Genomic DNA, 18,824 nt, shown 5'->3' with positions numbered 1-18,824 from the left:
ACTGGTAGAAATTAAAGAAGACTAAAATGTTCACAGATTGGAAGATTCGATATTATTAAAATGTCTGTTTTCCACAAATTGATCTATAAAATTCAAAGCAATCTAGAGGAAAATCCTTGAGATGAAACTGGGATTTCTAATTCTTCACTTTCACTCATGGATTCTTCACAATCTATAACATTTGCCCAAAGAGAGGTTGGCATTCTTTCTGCTTTTCCTGTGCTTTCTGAGTTTGTCAGGCTGGTTTTATGATATTGCACCCATCATGGGAAATACCTCAGGGTGAAGAGTTTGCTGGTTTGGAACCTGTGCCTTTAACGTACTGGGAGAGGATCATCAAAGAGATCACTGCCACCCTCCTAAGCCTACGTGAATTGCTCTGTGTGCTCAGTCACTCAGTCATGCCTGACTCTTCACAACCCCGTGGACTGTAGCCTGCCAGGCTCCTAGGTCCATGGGATTTTCCAGGTAAGAATACTGGAGTGGGTTGCCATTTCCTTCTTCAGGAAATCTTCATGATCCAGGGATCGAACCCACATCTCCTGAATCTCCTGACTCGGCAAGCAGATTCTTTACCACTGAGTCACCTGGAAAGCCCACATGAATTGTTCTAGCTCTTCAATTTTCCAAGTGGTTTATACTTTGGCTCCATACCTTGGGAAGACTGGCATGAAGGCTTTAAGATTTCTTTAACTTCATCTATAACTGTGCCTACTAGAATGACATTTGGATATGTCATTCACATATTTGGATATAAGCAGCTCTTTGCGGGAAACTGCCCTCAGCAGGAAACCCCCTTTATGGTCACTTTAGTGAAGCTACATTGTCACTGACTTTCAACCAGGTACCCCCATGCTTTGCTCATCTCCAGCCCTGGCACAATTTTCTTGGCTCACACAATACCTCGCCTACCCTGTTGGCTCTTTACTCAGATCAAAAGAAGTAGAAATGAAGCATAAGTAATTAACAGATGACCAGGTCTCTCCCCTAGCTTCCTCTTTCAGTAATCTCATGAACCAACTGTGTGAACAAGATAATATCTAAAGAAAGATCTCAAGGAGTCAACAAACTTGCTCACAGTGGAAGATGGTTGAGTTTGAATCCCAATCTCAATGATTAACCAAGATTATTCCCCTTTTCCCTTTAAAAACTTTCATGACTGAGCAGAATTTGGTTCAGAAGGTAGTTTTAGGGGGAGCAAGAGTTTGCCTTCTCCCCAGATTGCTGGCATTCTGATTAAAAACAATTTTTCTTTCTACCCACAACTGCCCCTTGGGTATTGATTTTTGAGTGGGGAGCAGTGAAACTTGAGTTTGGTTACATTCATAGGACAAATGTGGCTCAAAGTATCTTTAATCTCATTGTAGGAGGAGTGAATTTAAAAAAAAAAAAAAAGGAGGGGGGGACCTCTGTAAGAACTCTGTCCAGTCCTCACAGTGACATTGGTTTTTCTGGTTCTTTCTCCAAACCACATACTGAATGGCTTAATGCTGGTGGTATGGAGTGAAATTCTATTTTTGGAAGTAAGTCCGCAGGGTAACTTATTCCACTGAAAATATTCCTCTGCCTTTGAATGCTGACATTCATGGATCTGAGCGCTGTAGTCTTCTATGACATGATGAAGAATTATTGGTTTTATTCAGTCGCTAAGTCATGTCCAATTCTTTGCGACCCCATGGTCTGCAGCATGCCAGGCTTCCCTGTCCTTCACTATCTCCTGGAGTTTGCTCAAATTCATGTCCATCAAGTCGGTGATGCTATGAAGGATGTCAGGCATGTTTCTAAACATGTCTAGATTATCCTCATGAACCTAGACTCTGAACTCGTCACTAAGGTTGGTGAATACCCCTACTCATCAGCTGCTTTGCAGTTCATACCATATGGTACAGACCAAGCACCCAGCTTCAAACCAGCTCTAACATTCCACTTACTGACACTCCTTCTCAATTGGGAATTTGGTAATATTTTGGACTGCAGAAAGCAGTATCTAAGTACACACTCTGGATGTTTTGTACTCTGCCCACAGAGTGCAGAAGCTCCAATCTGGCAGCTTCTCTTTTTGCCAGTCTGACATACCCCTGGTATGACAGTTCTGTTACTGCCCTGAGATATAAACATAATTGACCCTGGGCAAGGACCATATGGTCAGAGAGTCATAACAATCTCTCCCTTCTCACTTGATGCTTCATCGATGAAAGAAACCTGGGTAGGAGTTTCAGTTTCAGTTAATATAATTTGTTTCTCCTCCAAATCTGTACTTTGGGCTAGTTGACAACAACCGTTTAGTAACAGGGAACAGTATAAGTAAACCTTCAAGCTGGGGGGGAATCCGAGTCCTGCCACTTACTGGCTTCATGATCTTGGACAACTTATTTAACCTCTTGGATTTCTCAGTTTCCTCATCTGTACTTCAACCTTCTTTTCAAGGAAGGGCCTCTTAATTCCTTCATATGATCCTTGTGGAGGTGGGCCAGGAAGTAGGCACAGGCCCTCAGGTTCTCCCTGCCCAAGCAGTCAGTGGAGATGGTTAGGCTGCCCCGCGAAGGAGCTCACAGTGCCAGCTGATCCCCACTGACTGGCGACCCAGCAGGGCATGGAAGCACATGCCAGTGTTGACATGTGCTAACACTTCTGGAAATCTGCCAAAAGATTTCATAAACATGAAAGAAAAGCGCTAGCAATAAGAGAAAAATATGAATTGAATTTTAACAGACTTAAAAGCTTTGATTTTTCAAGAAAGAGTGTCAAGAAAAAGAAAGGTCAAGTCTCATACTTCTAGGAAAAAGTATTCACAATACACATACCTGGAAAAATACTTGTGTCCAGAATAAATGCAAAGAACACTTAAACTCAGGGAGAAGACAGCAATCCATTGCTCAAATGGGCAAAAAATCTGACAGTCATTTCACAAAAGAATATACATATTCTTGAGAGAATATCTGTGAGGGAAATTTTGGAGGTGATAAAAATATTATATGTCTTGACTAGCAGGGAGGCTACATACATTTGTCAAAATTCAATGAACCGCACATTTTAAATAGGTGTATTTTCTTATATCTAAAATATAACTCAATAAGGTTTTTTAATAAAAGGGAAAGGGGAGGAAAAGGGGAAAGTTATAGGACATTATGCAGCTATTAAAAAGAGTAAGGTAAACATCTACTTCTGAATTTAAAGAGAGGATATCAAGTGAAAAATGAGTTATTGAATAGTACTGTTAATCCCATGAATTTTTCACAAAAGTAGTCTCTCCTCCCCTCCCCCACCCAAATATATATATTTGCTTATATATACCCAGAGAGAATGGCTACAGAAAAAAAGCAAGTCAAGGGCTATTCTGTAGAGTACCGGAGGAAAGAAGGAGCAGGCTTTCGTTTTCGTTTTAATAGCCCACTGTTTACCGAGTCACGCATCTATCTTTTGACTGCTCTGACTCAGCGCTGTTATACACCTTTCTGTACAAATATCTGCTGAGTTCTTGCTTTCAATTCTTTTGGGTATATATCTAGAAGTGAAATTGCTGGATCATGTGATTATTCTGTTTAAATTTTCCTCATCTGTAAAATGGGCATGATAATCCCTGCTCTGTTCACACCCCTGGGGCTTTGAGAACCATATAAAAACCCCTTTGTAATCTGTTAAACATCAAATTCCTGTAAGAGATTATGAGAAAGTTTTTGTGAAGAGTACAATTCTAAAACAGAAGTGTGTATAAATAATTTAAAAACAATGAATGCTTCATGTGCCAGGTACTGACCTACGCATTTCACAGATATTAGCAAACTTAACATTGGAAAGACTGATGCTGAAACTGAAGCTCCAATACTTTGGCCACCTGATGCAAAGAACTGACTCATTGGAAAAGACCCTGATGCTGGGAAAGATTGAAGGTGGGAGTATAGGGGAAGACAGAGGATGAGATGGTTAGATGGCATCACTGACTCGGTGGACATGAGTTTGTTGAGCAAACTCCAGTATTTGGTCATGGACAGGGAAGCCTGGCATGCTGCAGTCCATGGGATCGCAAAGAGTCGGACACGACTGAGCGACTGAACTGAGTAAATTTAAGCCTCAAGGGGCAATCTTGTGAAGTAGGTTTTGCTACAGTTTGGCCCTCCAAATCTGTGGGTTCCATATCCACAGATCCAACTAACCACAGGTTGAAAATATTCAGGACAAAAAAGAAACTTCCAGAAAGTGCCAAAAAGCAAAATTTGCATGCACTGGAAACTATTTCACATACTATTTACATTATATTAGATAGTATAAGGAATATAGGGATGATTTAAAGTATATGGAAGGATGTGCACAGGTTGTATGCATTTGATACAAGGCACTTGAGCATCCATGGATTTTAGTGTACTTGTGTGTCCTGGAACCAATCCCCCATGGAAACCAACAAATGACTTTATTATCATTCTATATGTGAGAAAACTTAGGCACAGAAAAGCTACATAACCTGCCCAATGTCATATACCTAATAACCAGGAGAATCAGAAAAAACTCCAAGGAGTAACAGACTTCCCCACATTACAGAGTTCTTTCCTCATTAGGTAGGTTTTATCATAATTTACAATTTCAAATTTTGAAAGAAAAAAATGCATGTATCTCATTTCAAAGCTATATTAGTAGTTTAAGAAATGCAAAGGGAAATAAATCTGTTATTATAAATGCTACCTAAGTATCTCCATAAATGGTTACTTCTTTGATTCTGAAAGAGGAGAAGAATCTAGACTTTTTAAGTATCAACAAGTGTAGGTATCACAACAACTGGCTTCTGAAAAGATTCTGACCTCCTTGTTACTGTTCCAGTTTGAGGGAATGGGTGGGGCAGCACAGAGGGAGGGGAGCAATGTCTGCCTTTGGCATCAACACGAAGGAAAGAGAAAGCAAAGGAAAGCATGTGTGAGCCAATAGGAGACACACCATATTTCTAATGAGGTCTTCATGCCTTCTTTGTCTTCAAATGAAAACTAGAACCATGAAATTCCTTTTTTGTTAATGTTAAGATGTGGTAATGCCAAGCATTCATGACCATAAGCATGGAAAATTGATGAAATTACAATCTGTTCAGGGAAATAATGTAGTGATGAGAGAAAAAATCTTCACCTGTGTCAGGATTCTGATGGCAGCTTTTAAAAACAGGTGAACATTCTCTTCCCCCTCTGGGGGAAGACATCCCTTTGTATGATATGCCAAGTAGATGCATATGGGAAAAGGCCAAAGGAAAAAAAAAGAGATTGACACAAATAATTGAGATATTTTTAAGGGCATGTAAGTCAGTGAGCATTTCATTAGTATCATTTCAGCAATTTTCTGCTCTCCAAGAAGAAGCCAAATTGAAATTATATCCTTCTACTTAATGAGCAAAAGAATGTGATTATCTTGCTGGAACATTAAGATTTGAGATGTTCATGTGATGTAAATCAGAGTTAATCTAAGTAAAATGAACCTAGCCCTTTCCCAGGAATGCTTTTCATCAGAATACATTAAAAGTCATCACTTCTTTAAGAGCTATTAACAGCCACAACTCAATATTCAGAGTCATGCATTTCTAACATATGCTATATTGAAGTCTTGAGTAATTGAAAAAAGAATTGCTCATTCTGGCTTCCCTGGTGCTCAGAGGGTAAAGAATCTGCCTGCAATGTGGGAGACCTAGGTTCTGTCCCTGGATAGGAAAGATCCCCTGGAGAAGGGAATGGCTATCCACTCCAGTATTCTTGTCTGGAGAATCCCAGGGCCAGAGGAGACTGGAAGGTTAAAGTCCATGGGGTCGCAGAGTTGGATACAACTGAGTGACTAACATACACACACACACACACACACACACACACACACACACACAATTGTAGAGCATTCAGCTTCCATCTTAAGTACCATCTCCAAAGGTTCAAGGGTACATGACTATCAGTTATTGCTGGTTAACAAGTCAACTTAAACTTTGTAGCTTAAACAATAACCCCTTATTAATGCTCTCAAAAACAACAGAATGATCTCTGTTCATTTCCAAGGCAAACCATTCAATATCACGGTAATCCAAGTCTATGCCCCGACCAGTAACACTGAAGAAGCTGAAGTTGAACAGTTCTGTGAAGACCTACAAGACCTTCTAGAACTAACACCCAAGAAAGATGTCCTTTTCATTATAGGGGACTGGAATGCAAAAGTAGTAAGTCAAGAAACACCTGGAGTAACAGGCAAATTTGGCTTTGGAGTACGGAATGAAGCAGGGCAAAGGCTAATAGAGTTCTTCCAAGAGAACGGACTGGTCATAGCAAACACGCTCTTCCAACAACACAAGAGAAGACTCTACACATGGACATCATCAGATGGTCGACACTGAAATCAGATTGATTATATTCTTTGCAGAAAAAGACGGAGAAGCTCTATACAGTCAGCAAAAACAAGACCAGGAGCTGAATGTGGCTCATATCATGAACTTCTTACTGCCAAATTCAGACTGAAATCGAAGAAAGTGGGGAAAACCACTAGACCATTCAGGTATGACCTAAATCAAATCCCTTATGACTACATAGTGGAAGTGAGAAATAAATTTAAGGGACTAGATTTGATAGACAGAGTGCCTGATGAACTATGGACAGAGGTTCGTAACATTGTACAGGAGACAGAAATGAAGACCATCCCCAATAAAAAGAAATGCAAAAAAGCAAAATGGCTATCTGAGGAGGCCTTACAAAGACCTGTGAAAAGAAGGGAAGCGAAAAGCAAAGGAGAAAATGAAAGATATACCCATTTGAAAGCAGAGTTCCAAAGAACAGCAAGGAGAGATAAGAAAGCCTTCCTTAGAGATCAATGCAAAGAAATAGAGTAAAACAATAGAATGGGAAACACTAGAGACCTCTTCAAGAAAATTAGAAATACCAAGGGAACATTTCATGCAAAGATGGGCTCAATAAAGGACAGAAATGGTGGGGACCTAACAGAAGCAGAAGATATTAAGAAGAGGTGGCAAGAATACAGAGAAGAACTATACAAAAAAGATCTTCGTTACCCAGATAATCACGATGGTGTGATCACTCACCTAGAGCCAGACATCCTGGAATGTGAAGTCAAGTGGGCCTTAGAAAGCATCACTATGAACAAAGCTAGTGGAGGTGATGGAATTCCAGTTGAGCTATTTCAAATCCTGAAAGATGATGCTGTGAAAGTGCTGCACTCAATATGCCAGCAGATTTAGAAAACTCAGCAGTGGCCACAGGACTGGAAAAGGTAAGTTTTCATTCCAATCCCAAAGAAAGGCAATGCCAAAGAACGCTCAAACTACCACACAATTGCACTCATCTCACACGCTAGTAAAGTAATGCTCAAAATTCTCCAAGCCAGGCTTCAGCAATACGTGAACCATGAACTTCCTGATGTTCAACCTGGATTTAGAAAAGGCAGAGGAACCAGAGATCAAATTGCCAACACCCGCTGGCTCATCGAAAAAGCAAGAGAGTTCCCGAAAAACATCTATTTCTGCTTTATTGACTATGTCAAAGCCTTTGACTGTGTGGATCACAATAAACTGTGGAAAATTCTGAAAGAGATGGGAATACCAGACCACCTGACCTGCCTCTTGAGAAACCTGTATGCAGGTCAGGAAGCAACAGTTAGAACTGGACATGGAACAACAGGCTGGTTCCAAATAGGAAAAGGAGGATGTCAAGGCTGTATAATGTCACCCTGCTTATTTAACTTATATGCAGAGTACATCATGAGAAACGCTGGGCTGGAGGAAGCACAAACTGGAATCAAGATTGCCGGAAGAAATATCAATCACCTCAGATATGCAGATGACACCAACCTTAGGCAGAAAGTGGAGAAGAACTAAAGAGCCTCTAGATGAAAATGAAAAAGGAGAGTGAAAAAGTTGGCTTAAAGCTCAACATTCATAAAACTAAGATCATGGCATCTGGTCCCATCACTTCATGGCAAATAGACAGGGAAACAGTGGAAACAGTGTCAGACTTTTTTTGGGCTCCAAAATCACTGCAGATGGTGATTGCAGCCATGAAATTAAAAGACGCTTACTCCTTGGAAGGAAAGTTATGACCAACCTAGATAGCATATTAAAAAGCAGAGACATTACTTTGCCAACAAAGGTCTGTCTAGTCAAGGCTATGGTTTTTCCAGTGGTCATGTATGGATGTGAGAGTTGGACTATAAAGAAAGATGAGTGCAGAGGAACTGATGCTTTTGAACTGTGGTGTTGGAGAAGACTCTTGCAAGTCCCTTGGACTGCAAGGAGATCCAGCCAGTCCATCCTAAAGGAGACCAGTCCTGGGTGTTCATTGGAAGGACTGATGTTGAAGCTGAAACTCCAATACTTTGGCCACCTCATGCGAAGAGCTGACTCATTTGAAAATACCCTGATGCTGGGAAAGATTGAGGGCAGGAGGAGAATGGGACGACAGAGGATGAGATGGTTGGATGGCATCACCAACTCAATGGACATGGGTTTGGGTAGACTCCGGGAGTTGGTGATAGACAGAGAGGCCTGGCGTGCTGCAGTTCATGGGGTCACAAAGAATTGGACATGACTGAGTGACTGAACTGAACTGAACTGGTATATGTACGTGCCGCAGTACCTAGGACACTGTAGTTATGGTAGGGAGGGGAGACACGGAGAAACAAAGTCACTAAATGACCTTAAAAAGTCATGTGCTGTCCTTATACACTTTTGTTCTGACTATCTAGTTTGAGGGGGTAAATGTAGAAACATGAATAGTGTATTACAGCATGAGATGGGATGATATGCCATGGTACCTTCCCCTATCCTTTCATATAGTGGAAGCTCCCACAGGCAGGGTTGAAAATTGGCCAGCTTCTTGAAGGAGCAGTTAAAGCAGAGGATTATACAAAATAATACACACAGACTTATCTAAAACATGTTATTTTAATCTAAAAATGTATACAAACATCAATCTGCCAATCTCCTAAATTGGGACCTATGCTTTTCTTTGAGGACAAATCTTATAACTGGTGTTCTGCATCACCTTTCTTACAGAAAACACACCCTTAATAATCACATATGATTTCCAGCTTCATTTTTATTTTAGCGTATGGAGAACTTAGATACACTTGAGGAACAAGTACAAAACCTTCTGCTTTTATTGTTTTTTCCCTAATAGTCTTAGTTTTCTTTACCTGGCTAGCAATTTGTTTTAGTGATCATCTTTAAACTTAATCCCAAGACATCAAACTTAGTTTCTGAAGGAACAACACCTCTTTCATTTTGCACTGAAATGTCATTGATTTATCTAATATTTAGTTAAATCATATAACTACAGTAGAAGAACAACTGGCATAAAAAGGCTTGCAAACAAGCAACTCTCTCTTGGTAAGCATACAACTGAACCCATGAAGGTAGACACATCCATGTAGCTGCAGATTGACTTGTAAGCCAAGATTGTTCGTGGGGCCTAAGAATATAACTGCACACTTACTAAGGAAAACAGAAACCAGTGGTTCATCTGAATTAGTTTGAAGTGGAAATTGCTTAAGAGCACTTTTTAGATCTGTATGTACTGTCATGGAAAGATATTTAAAAACCCAGGATGAATCCCAACTTAACTGAAAAGAAACCCCCCAAATCTATATACATCCACATGGTACAAATGCACAGCTTTCAAATTTGTCAGCCTCTACAATCATGTGAGCCAATTTTTTAAAATAAATATCTTCATATATATATATTTATATATATACACATAAACACACGTTCACACACATGATGTGCATTCTCATGACAGGCTTTTAGTTTCCACCAGGAATAAGCAAGAAAAGTAGGTCAGGGGCTTTGAGTCTTAAACTCTGTAGGGCTTAAAGTCACTGTTACATACACTTTTGTTACTTTCTCCCATATTATCAGTCAAATGATTCAATACCAAAGTGTCACAGGTAGTTTCAGAGATGGCATAAAAAGGGCCACAGAGCAGGTGTATGCTGCTCCCTAGCTGCACTCAGTAAGGAGAATCCCAGAGGGGAGATTTGGGATAGGACCCAAAGTCACAGGAGCAGGCTGAGTCCCAAGATATACAACAAGGAGGAATAAACCCTCCAGGAAGGCAAATCCCACTCAAGGTTATAAGACCTAAGAGCAGAAAGGCCTCTGATCACTCCCCTTCCCCACAAGCCCACAATTTCTAAGAGTTAGGGGGATGAACGGAGGTCACTTGAATGCTTGATATAACCCTCTCTTCTGTGCTGATTTATAGGATAATAAGCATCTAGCAGAAAGGGAAAAAAAAAACACCACTAATGAGGCTGACAGGTGTGCCCACAACAAACTTAAGCGTTCCCAGGCAGTCAGTGTAAAAAAGCATTTTCCCACCAAGGCCAAAGGGACATCTCCAGCAGGTGACCCTTTCATTTCCTACTAATTCAATTTGTATAGCAATAAGCATAGCTCATCGACTAAATCTGCCTTTCTCTTAGCAAGGAACCTGATATGCCTTGAAGTTGCTCACTTAATTCCCATCTCCTGTTACAATCAGGAAGCTATATTCTGACTTGATTAAAATTAAGAAATCTGAGATTTGGAAAGAAGCTTAACATACATCAAGAAGAAGCTTTAGCCTCTTCATTTGATGGTGAGGACCTGAAAGGTCACACAGAAACCCTCAAATAAGACAGACCAGAGAGTGAGTGCTGCAGAGCAGAAACTACCCAGGGAAAGGGATCCAGGGTGCTCAGGCAGACTGGCCACATGCGTGGGGTCAGGCGAAGGTAAGGCTGGATGCTGGGGGGTGACAGGGTGGATGATCCATTTCCCAGGAGAATGGCAATGTGGTGATCTGGTTCAGCCCCTGCCAGGAAACCCCTGTACCTTCCAACCTCAGCTTAAATACTTTCAGTGATGTGATGGGGAGCTTGGGGGGGTGGGGGTGGGATGGGCAGGGGTCTCACCATTTCAGTTCAGTTCAGTTCAGTCGCTCAGTCGTGTCTGACTCTTTGCGACCCCATGGACCTCAGCATGCCAGACCTCCCTGTCCAACACCAACTCCCGGAGTCCACCCAAACTCATGTGCATTGAGTCGGTGATACCAGCCAACCATCTCATCCTCTGTCGTCCCATTCTCCTCCTGCCCTCAATCTTTCCCAGCATCAGGGTCTTTTCAAATGAGTCAGCTCTTCTCATCAGGTGGCCAAAGTACTGGAGTTTCAGCTTCAACATGAGTCCTTCCAATGAACACCCAGGACTGATCTCCTTTAGGATGGACTGGTTAGATCTCCTTGCAGTCCAAGGGACTCTCAAGAGTCTCCAGCAGACCCAAAATAAAAAATTTTTGTTGTTGTCATTTTTGGTTTTTTCAAATCAAATCAAGTCTGCTTCCTTGAAACTTCTACACATTACCCCAGTGGTTCTCACCTTGGCTGACATTTAGGCTTACATATGGAGCTTCGAAAAAGTCCTGACACCCCAGCCGACACACCACACCAATCAAATCCAAATTTCTGAGGGGAGAAGTTGGGGTGGAGGAGGGGGCGTAATGTGTGAGTACACGCATGCGTGCTAAGTTGCTCTGTCATGTCCGACTCTTTGTGACCCTGTGGACTGTAGCCCTCCAGGCTCCTCTGTCCATGGGATTCTCCAGGCAAGAATACTGGAGTGGGTTGTCATGCCCTCCTCCAGGGGATCTTCCTGACCCAGGGAATGAACCCTCCCCTCTTATGTCTCCTGCATTGGCAGGTTGGTTCTTTACCACTAGCGCCACCTGGGAAGTGCCAACCCAAGCATTAGTATTGTCTAAAGCTCCTCAGATTGTCCCAACTGGAGAGCCAGGTTTGAAAAAAACTCTGCTTTTGGTTCAGTTCTTGCATTAGTCGGCTAGGGCTTCCATAAAAAATACCACAGATTAGGTGGCTTAAACAACATAAGTTAATCTTCTCACAAGTCTAGAGACTGGAAGTCCCAAGATCAAGATGTCAGCAGGTCTGATTTCTCCTGAGGCCTCTCTCCTTGGCTTGTAGATGGCTGCCTTCTCCCTGTGTTCTCACATGGCCTTTCCTCACGCTGTGTGCGTCCCAAGGTCTGTCTCTTCTTACCAGTCAGGTCAGATTAGGGCCCCATCCTTATGATCTCATTTAACCTTAATTACCTCCATAAAGGCCAAACACAATCGCATTAGGGACTGGGGCTTCATATGTGAAGGGGCACGATGGGGGAACAGGGCAGGAGACACAATTCTGCCTGTAAGAGTTCTGCTCCCTGACTGGCACTGGTTGAGTTAGAGCTCCTTCCCCACCGTGCCACAGCACCCACATAGGCCATGGGGTGTCAGGTTGTAAAGGCGGCCAGTTGGATTCTGGGGCCATTACAGGCCCTAGGAGAGCTGCCTCTAGCCCTGTGCAGCTATCCAAGCAGCCTTTGAAAACAGCAGGGCCAGATGCCATGCCCAGCAATCTCACGAAGCCCAAAATCAGCAAACAAAATGAGTTATGTCTGGCTTTCGGTTATTCAGGCAGGAACATCTCCTTGGCAGATAGCTGCAGAGTACCCACAGGGCTACTGGAGGAGTCCCAGGTGCTCAAGAAACACAAAGCACAGGACAGAGAGTCAGGGGCTAGGGGCCATACGGGTGGGCTCCAGGTCGTGGCTTCTACCCTCTCCCTTCACATAAATCAGGTGACATATTATGACAAATGAAGTCCTGGCAAAGAAGTGGATTCTACAAATTAGGGCTCAATCATTCTTTTGAAAGACTGACGGGTGTCTAGAACAGTAGCTGGCACTTAGTAAGCCTCAATAAATGAATGAACCAATTAATAACTGAAAATATTTTATTGGATTTGAAATCCATTAGAAATGTTACAAGAGATTTCAATGTTAAAAGTTAATTACACTTAATCACAACTCTTGAAACTGCTGAACAATTGGAAGAGTATTTCTTTCTACTTTTGTCTCGTGTTATGAAAAATGGTTTTCATTGTTGTGATTTTCAAGAATTGGAATAGCTTACCATTAAATAGTCTTGATCAGAATTGTGTGTAGCTGGGCTTTCCTGGTAGCTCAGTGGTAAACAAAGCACCTGCCAATGCAGGTGATTCCTGACCACTGTAGGATCTTCTCAATCCTTGGGTGGAGAAGATGCCCTTCTCCAGGGAATGGCAACCCATTCCAGTATTCTTGCCTGAGAAATCCCAAAGACAGAGGAGCCTGGCGGGCTACCATCCATGGGATTGCAAAGAGTCAGACACAGTGAACAACTGAGCATACGCGCGCGCGCGCGCACACACACACACACACACACACACACACACTTCAACTTTAAAATCTGACATTTAAAAGAAAAGCCATGTTCATTAAAGCAATGTTGTTCATTGTTTCCAAGCAATGTTCCAAAACAACTCATTAACTTTATTAACTTTAAGGAATTTTATTTAAGGGACTTCCCTGGGGGTGCAGTGGATAAGAATCCACCTGCCAATACAGGGGACATGGGTTCAATCCCTGGTCCAGGAAGATTTCATATGCTGGGGAGCAATTAAGCCCATGTACCACAACTCCTGAGCCCATGCACCTAGAGCCTATGCTCTGCAACAAGAGAAGCCACCACCACGAGAAGCCCTAGCACCGCAACAAAGAGGAGCCCCTGATTGCCACAATTAGAGAAAACCCAGGCAAAGCAACAAAGACCCAGCACAGTCAAAAACAAATAATTTTTTTCAAAAAAAGAAATTTTATTTGAGGTATTTCTTAAATGCATTTGATATATCATCCCTAATACTTTGTATTTTTTTTTCTTGTCAAAATAGTATGTAAAGAAAATATAATGAAAAATTTCACCAAGCCTCACAGTTGCTGTCATGTCTGACTCTTTTGCAACCTCATGGACTGTAGCCTGCCAGGCTTCTCTGTTCATGGGATTCTCCAGGCAAGAATAGTGGAGTGGGTTGCCATTCCCTTCTCCATGGTATATTCCTGACCCAGAGATCAAACCCAGGTCTCTTTCGTTGCAGGCAGATTCTTGACCGCATGAGCCACACAGACATATATAAATCCTCTTTAGTTTATATATTACAAATATTGTCACTTTTTATACATGTTATAATATGAAAAAATTTAGGAAGCACTGCCTTCTACTTCTCTCAGTAAATGGCACAATATTGAAATTATTAAGTCTAAATTAGGGTGCTACCCTGATTGTTCTTTCTTCTTCATGTTTTCAATCAGATCCTTCCTTCAGTTCAGTTGTGACTACCTTCAAAATCATCCCTGTCCACTTCTTTCCTTCTCCAATGCTTCTACTTGGATTAAGCCACCATCATCTCTTACCTGGACTACTGCAAAAGACTCCTATCTGAGTTTCCATTTCCTGTGTTCCTTGCCCTTCTTCAATTCCTCCCTCACATGGCAGCCAGTGTGTCCTTTTGAAAACTCAATTAGATCCTGCTATGTCTCCCCAACTCTTTACACCCTTAAAGCCTTCCAGTGACCCTTAAAGTAAAATCTAGACTCCCTCCTATGGCCTGCTGCTGCTGCTGCTGCTAAATCACTTCAGTCATGTATGACTCTGCGTGACCCCATAAGACGGCAGCCCAAACGGGCTCCGCCGTCCCTGGGATTCGCCAGGCAAGAATACTGGACTGGGTTGCCACTTCCTTCTCCAATGCATGAAAGTGAAAAGGGAAAGTGAAGTCGCTCAGTTATGTCCCACCCTCGCGACCCCATGGACTGCAGCCTTCCAGGCTCCTCCATCCATGGGATTCTCCAGGCAAGAGTACTGGAGTGGGATGCCATTGCCTTCTCCGCTCATATGGCCTAAAGGGCCCTAATTATATGGTTTCACCTTCCTCTCCAGCCTCACCTCTACTGCCTTCCCACCATCACATGCTGTAGCCTGTAGCAGAAACAGCCTTCCGTTTCCTAAGAAAGAATTCTAGGGCAAAGGTCAAGGTCAAGTGGAGATAGCAGGCAAACAATTAGATGGAGAATCTAGAGTTTAGGGCACATCTGAACCGGATCTATAGCCTGGGATTCTAGAAGAAAGTCACAAGACTAGGTGAGATCACCAAGGAAGAGGGCTTAGAAAGAGAAGGACCAAAGACTGGGCAGTGGAGCATTCTCAACATTTAAAGGTCAGGGAGATGGAAAGAAACCTGCAAAGGAGACCAGGAAGCAGCAGCCAGCGGTTGTAAGGGAAAAAAACAGGAGGTTTGGGACCCTTGGAACCACTCTGAGAAATCTGTTAAAAATACACACTTTCAGAACTATCCACTGGACTTTTCAGTACGAAGATGAACACTCAGCATTCCTAGTCCTGATATTATCAGAGACACCTGGGAAACTCTGTTCTGGAGCTTAACACAATCAGAAGAATCACTTGTCTGGGGCCCTTTGTAAACACATACTCTTCAGGGACCTCACCCCCAAATACACAGAAACTGAACCCCCAAGGGACTTAGAATTTGGAAGTTCATCTTCCAAACTAATTATTTCTTTCTGGGACTTGTTCTTAAGGAGTTTTGCTTTTGAACCAACGAATCAGCAGTTCTCTCTTCATTGACAAAGGCTAATATACCATTTCCATCATCTCTTCAACTGGAGGCATTTACTAAAACCATATGCAGTTGATTTTAGCACATGCTAGGGTCTCAGCAAAGAGTCTTGGCTTTGAACTAGAATGAAAACTACCTAACAACAACAAAAAAAAAGGTGGGGGGGGGCGGATTCCCAAGTCTGGACACAATAGTCAAACTACAAGTTACAGCACTCCACCCAAACTTCCTAGCTAACTTAGCTTCCAAAGCTCTCTGAATCATCTTCTCTGAGTCTCAGGAACCACATTTTCCTTTCCCAAGTGTTCTAATGGTGGCCATGTCAAGACGGCCCTTTCAGGGCCTCTTTCTGGGGTCCTCACAGCTGCCTCCCCCAACCCAACCTGCTCCATCAGGCTTTTTCTAGTTTTATGTTTAGAGGCTCTTCCTAAATTTCCTTACTTTGAATGTTAAAACTCTCCCTCCCGTCCATCGGATCAAAATGGGAAACTTTTTGCCCTCTTTGACAGAAATCATTCCTTGTTGGCCACCTGATGGGTACTTGGGGTTAATTAGAAAATCCCCATCAAGAGTTCAGAGGCCAATATCAGCTGTCAAAATCCCACATTCCCCTCTCGCCCCTCTTTCAAGTGCAAAACAACCTGTGTCTGAAGATGTGCGGGAGATAAAAGGGCACACACAGCAGCGCTGGGGGCTTTGACTCGGCCCCATTCATGGCCCCACCACCATGAATACTGCAAAATCTCAAATGAAAGTTTTAATCTCCCCACTGCATTCAGCCTAAAGAGAAAGGGCTTCCTTTTAACAATTTCCCCCCTTAAACCTTTTGTGTTGCCATGCTCCTGAAAAAAAGCGGAGATTTCACTCTGACCCGGCGAGGGCTTTACGCCAAAGAAAGCAACGCACCTCGAACTCTTTGTGCTGAAAGAAGGGCTGGCCGGCCCGAAGCCACCGGCGCGAAAGCGGCAACCCACGGTGGGGCGCGCGGGGGGCAGAGGGTGCCCGCGTCTCTGCAGACGCCGGGCCCTGGCCTCGGGCCCCCTGGGCCTACAGGAACGAGTGTGATGCGCTGCGGACCCCACTGCTCCCAACAATGCGGAGTCTAGCGTAGGGGGTGCGACATGGGGCGGCTGACTTTCCAGCCAGGACACCGGTCTGAAACGCACCCGCACCCGCAGACCAGGGGGCTCAATGTGGCCCTTCTTTGTTTTCACAATGCACTCAAAAAGAGAAGGAACTCCAAGTTCAACCCTCTCTAGGCGACCCTTCAGGGAGAATCTCGATCGGTGGTGTTCACAATACCCCGGCCGATTGCTAGGACGCAGACCCCGTCCTCTTCCGGAGCTGCGGCGCCAGCACTCTGCAGAACGCCTTTGCGCCCAGGGCGCTTCCCGCGCGCAGACCCGCCGCGTCCCGAAAAGGACCTGGAGAAACGCAGAGGAGTGTTTCGATCTTTGCCTGCCTTCACCATTACTCCCTTCGCACGTAATTAATGCTACCGAGGTGCTCGTGACAAGAAACCCAACTCTCAGTTCTTCTAGCATTGAAAAAAAAGTCCCCAAATTATGACGTCCCCTTCTTTATCTCCTCCAAAGGGCTGCTCTAAATGTTTGAAATTAACACCTGATATTAATCCAAAATGTCGGGATTAAAAGCAAGAGGCTCTGTTTCTGAGCCCAGCGCGGTTTTACGAGCGCCTTAATTTGGTGTTGCTTGATTCTGACAGCCCAGTGAATGCCACCTCTTTCAAGAGTGTTTTCTGTCGAGCGGCCAGAGTTCAAAAGGCCCAGCGCTCAGCTTTCAGCGCGAACTGAGTGCAGGCCCGGCTCGGAGCGGTTCTAAAGCAGCCCCTGCCGGTCGGTCCCTCCTTACATCAGTAAAGTGACGGACGCGCCCCTTCCCTCAAGGGTTCTGCCTCCTCCTGTTTGACAGTTTGCTTCGCTAGCCTTTTCATCACTTCTGAACGTGATTTTTATTGAAGGTCATAGCCTGGTAGGTATGTTGTCACTGCCCAAGGCAAAATTGCTTTGATAGTTTTCCTTTTTAAAATCTGTTTGTAAGGGGTCTCCCCTTTCCCTCTCTGGCCAGTTCTTTTTGGCGTGTGCGACTTGGAATGGGTGTTGTCTTCGGAACGGCGTGGGGCGGGGGCGATTTTCAAAAGATGTCTCAAATTCAGACGTTTAAAGAAACAGCGGTGAGAGGGCGGTAGCGTGGAGGTGAACAAAAGGCCAAATAGCATTTAAAATTATTACATTTATCTGTGCTGAATGACATGTATTTTAGAAATAAAAAGCACATATAAAGACTTTAAAATCCCTTCCTTTACATTTGCCACTTGCTGAATAAAAGCTTGTCGAAAACGTGCCTTTGATCATTTTTAAGCTGTGAAATTCTGGCCAACCTCTTAAACCAAACACAAGCGCACACACATAACACACTTCTAAAATCAGAGCAGGAATAAATTGATAATGCTGATCAACTTTTCTGCATCTCCGCTCTAACTTCGAGCTCAACAATGAGCCCCAAATGGACACACAGGTTCTAATTAGAGTGTTTCTGAGTTCCTTTCCAGTTCTAATGATCCATAAGTAATATTTCACAGTTTGTGGGTAGTTCAAGGGAAAGTACATCTTTTTTAAAAATCATAATTATCTAGATAATTAGACTAATGCAATAAAATTTAAGTACTGATTTTAGCAGTAATAAATACACTTATAGAAAAATTTTCATTTTATATAAAATCATACTTCAAATGCATAAATATTGCTACATTTAAAGGAACTCGAGTGCAAATTATTCTGTCAAATGAAAAAGACTTTTCTAATGAGAATAAACACCATCTTATTAATCTATTTATTATATTAATATATCTGATTTTTCTTAAAACCAGATCTCTTAAAAAAAGAAAAACAAAGAGTTTCCTTATACAGAAGTATGGCCATATTCATGGTATACTTAGATTAACAATTCTCCAGAAACAAATAGAAATGAAAGGTTTGTAAGGACACTTAACATCTTTTCTCATTAGGGAAATGACAGGAGATAAAAAAAACTTAGAGATATCTGTTTGAGCAATGAAAAAAAAGTTATTCAGAGCAGATGAAACTGTTTTTAACTCCTCTACTAAATATAGGTGTTCCAAATTTACATCTTTATTAAAGGAATATAAGATAATCCAATATAAATACTCTACATTTTAACTGAATTATGAATAATGCATCTTTTACATAAGTTGATTTAATATGGCTCTTTGAGGAAAAGTTTTCATTTGATAAAATTTTGTTACTTGCTTCAGAAGTTTCAGGGAAGGAGAAATT

At 42.6% G+C, this 18,824-nt stretch overlaps 1 pseudogene; it reads right to left on the bottom strand.

Annotated features, from left to right (window-relative positions):
• Positions 1-92: 92 nt before the first annotated feature.
• LOC129654206 (protein artemis-like) lies at positions 93-16,978 on the bottom strand (annotated as a pseudogene).
• Between the last annotated feature and the right edge of the window lie 1,846 nt (positions 16,979-18,824).

This window comes from Bubalus kerabau, chromosome 5 (genome assembly GCF_029407905.1).
Source record: "Bubalus kerabau isolate K-KA32 ecotype Philippines breed swamp buffalo chromosome 5, PCC_UOA_SB_1v2, whole genome shotgun sequence".
NCBI lineage: Eukaryota > Metazoa > Chordata > Mammalia > Artiodactyla > Bovidae > Bubalus > Bubalus kerabau.
Note: the sequence above shows the minus strand (reverse complement) of the source record. Positions and strands in the feature narration are given on the sequence as shown.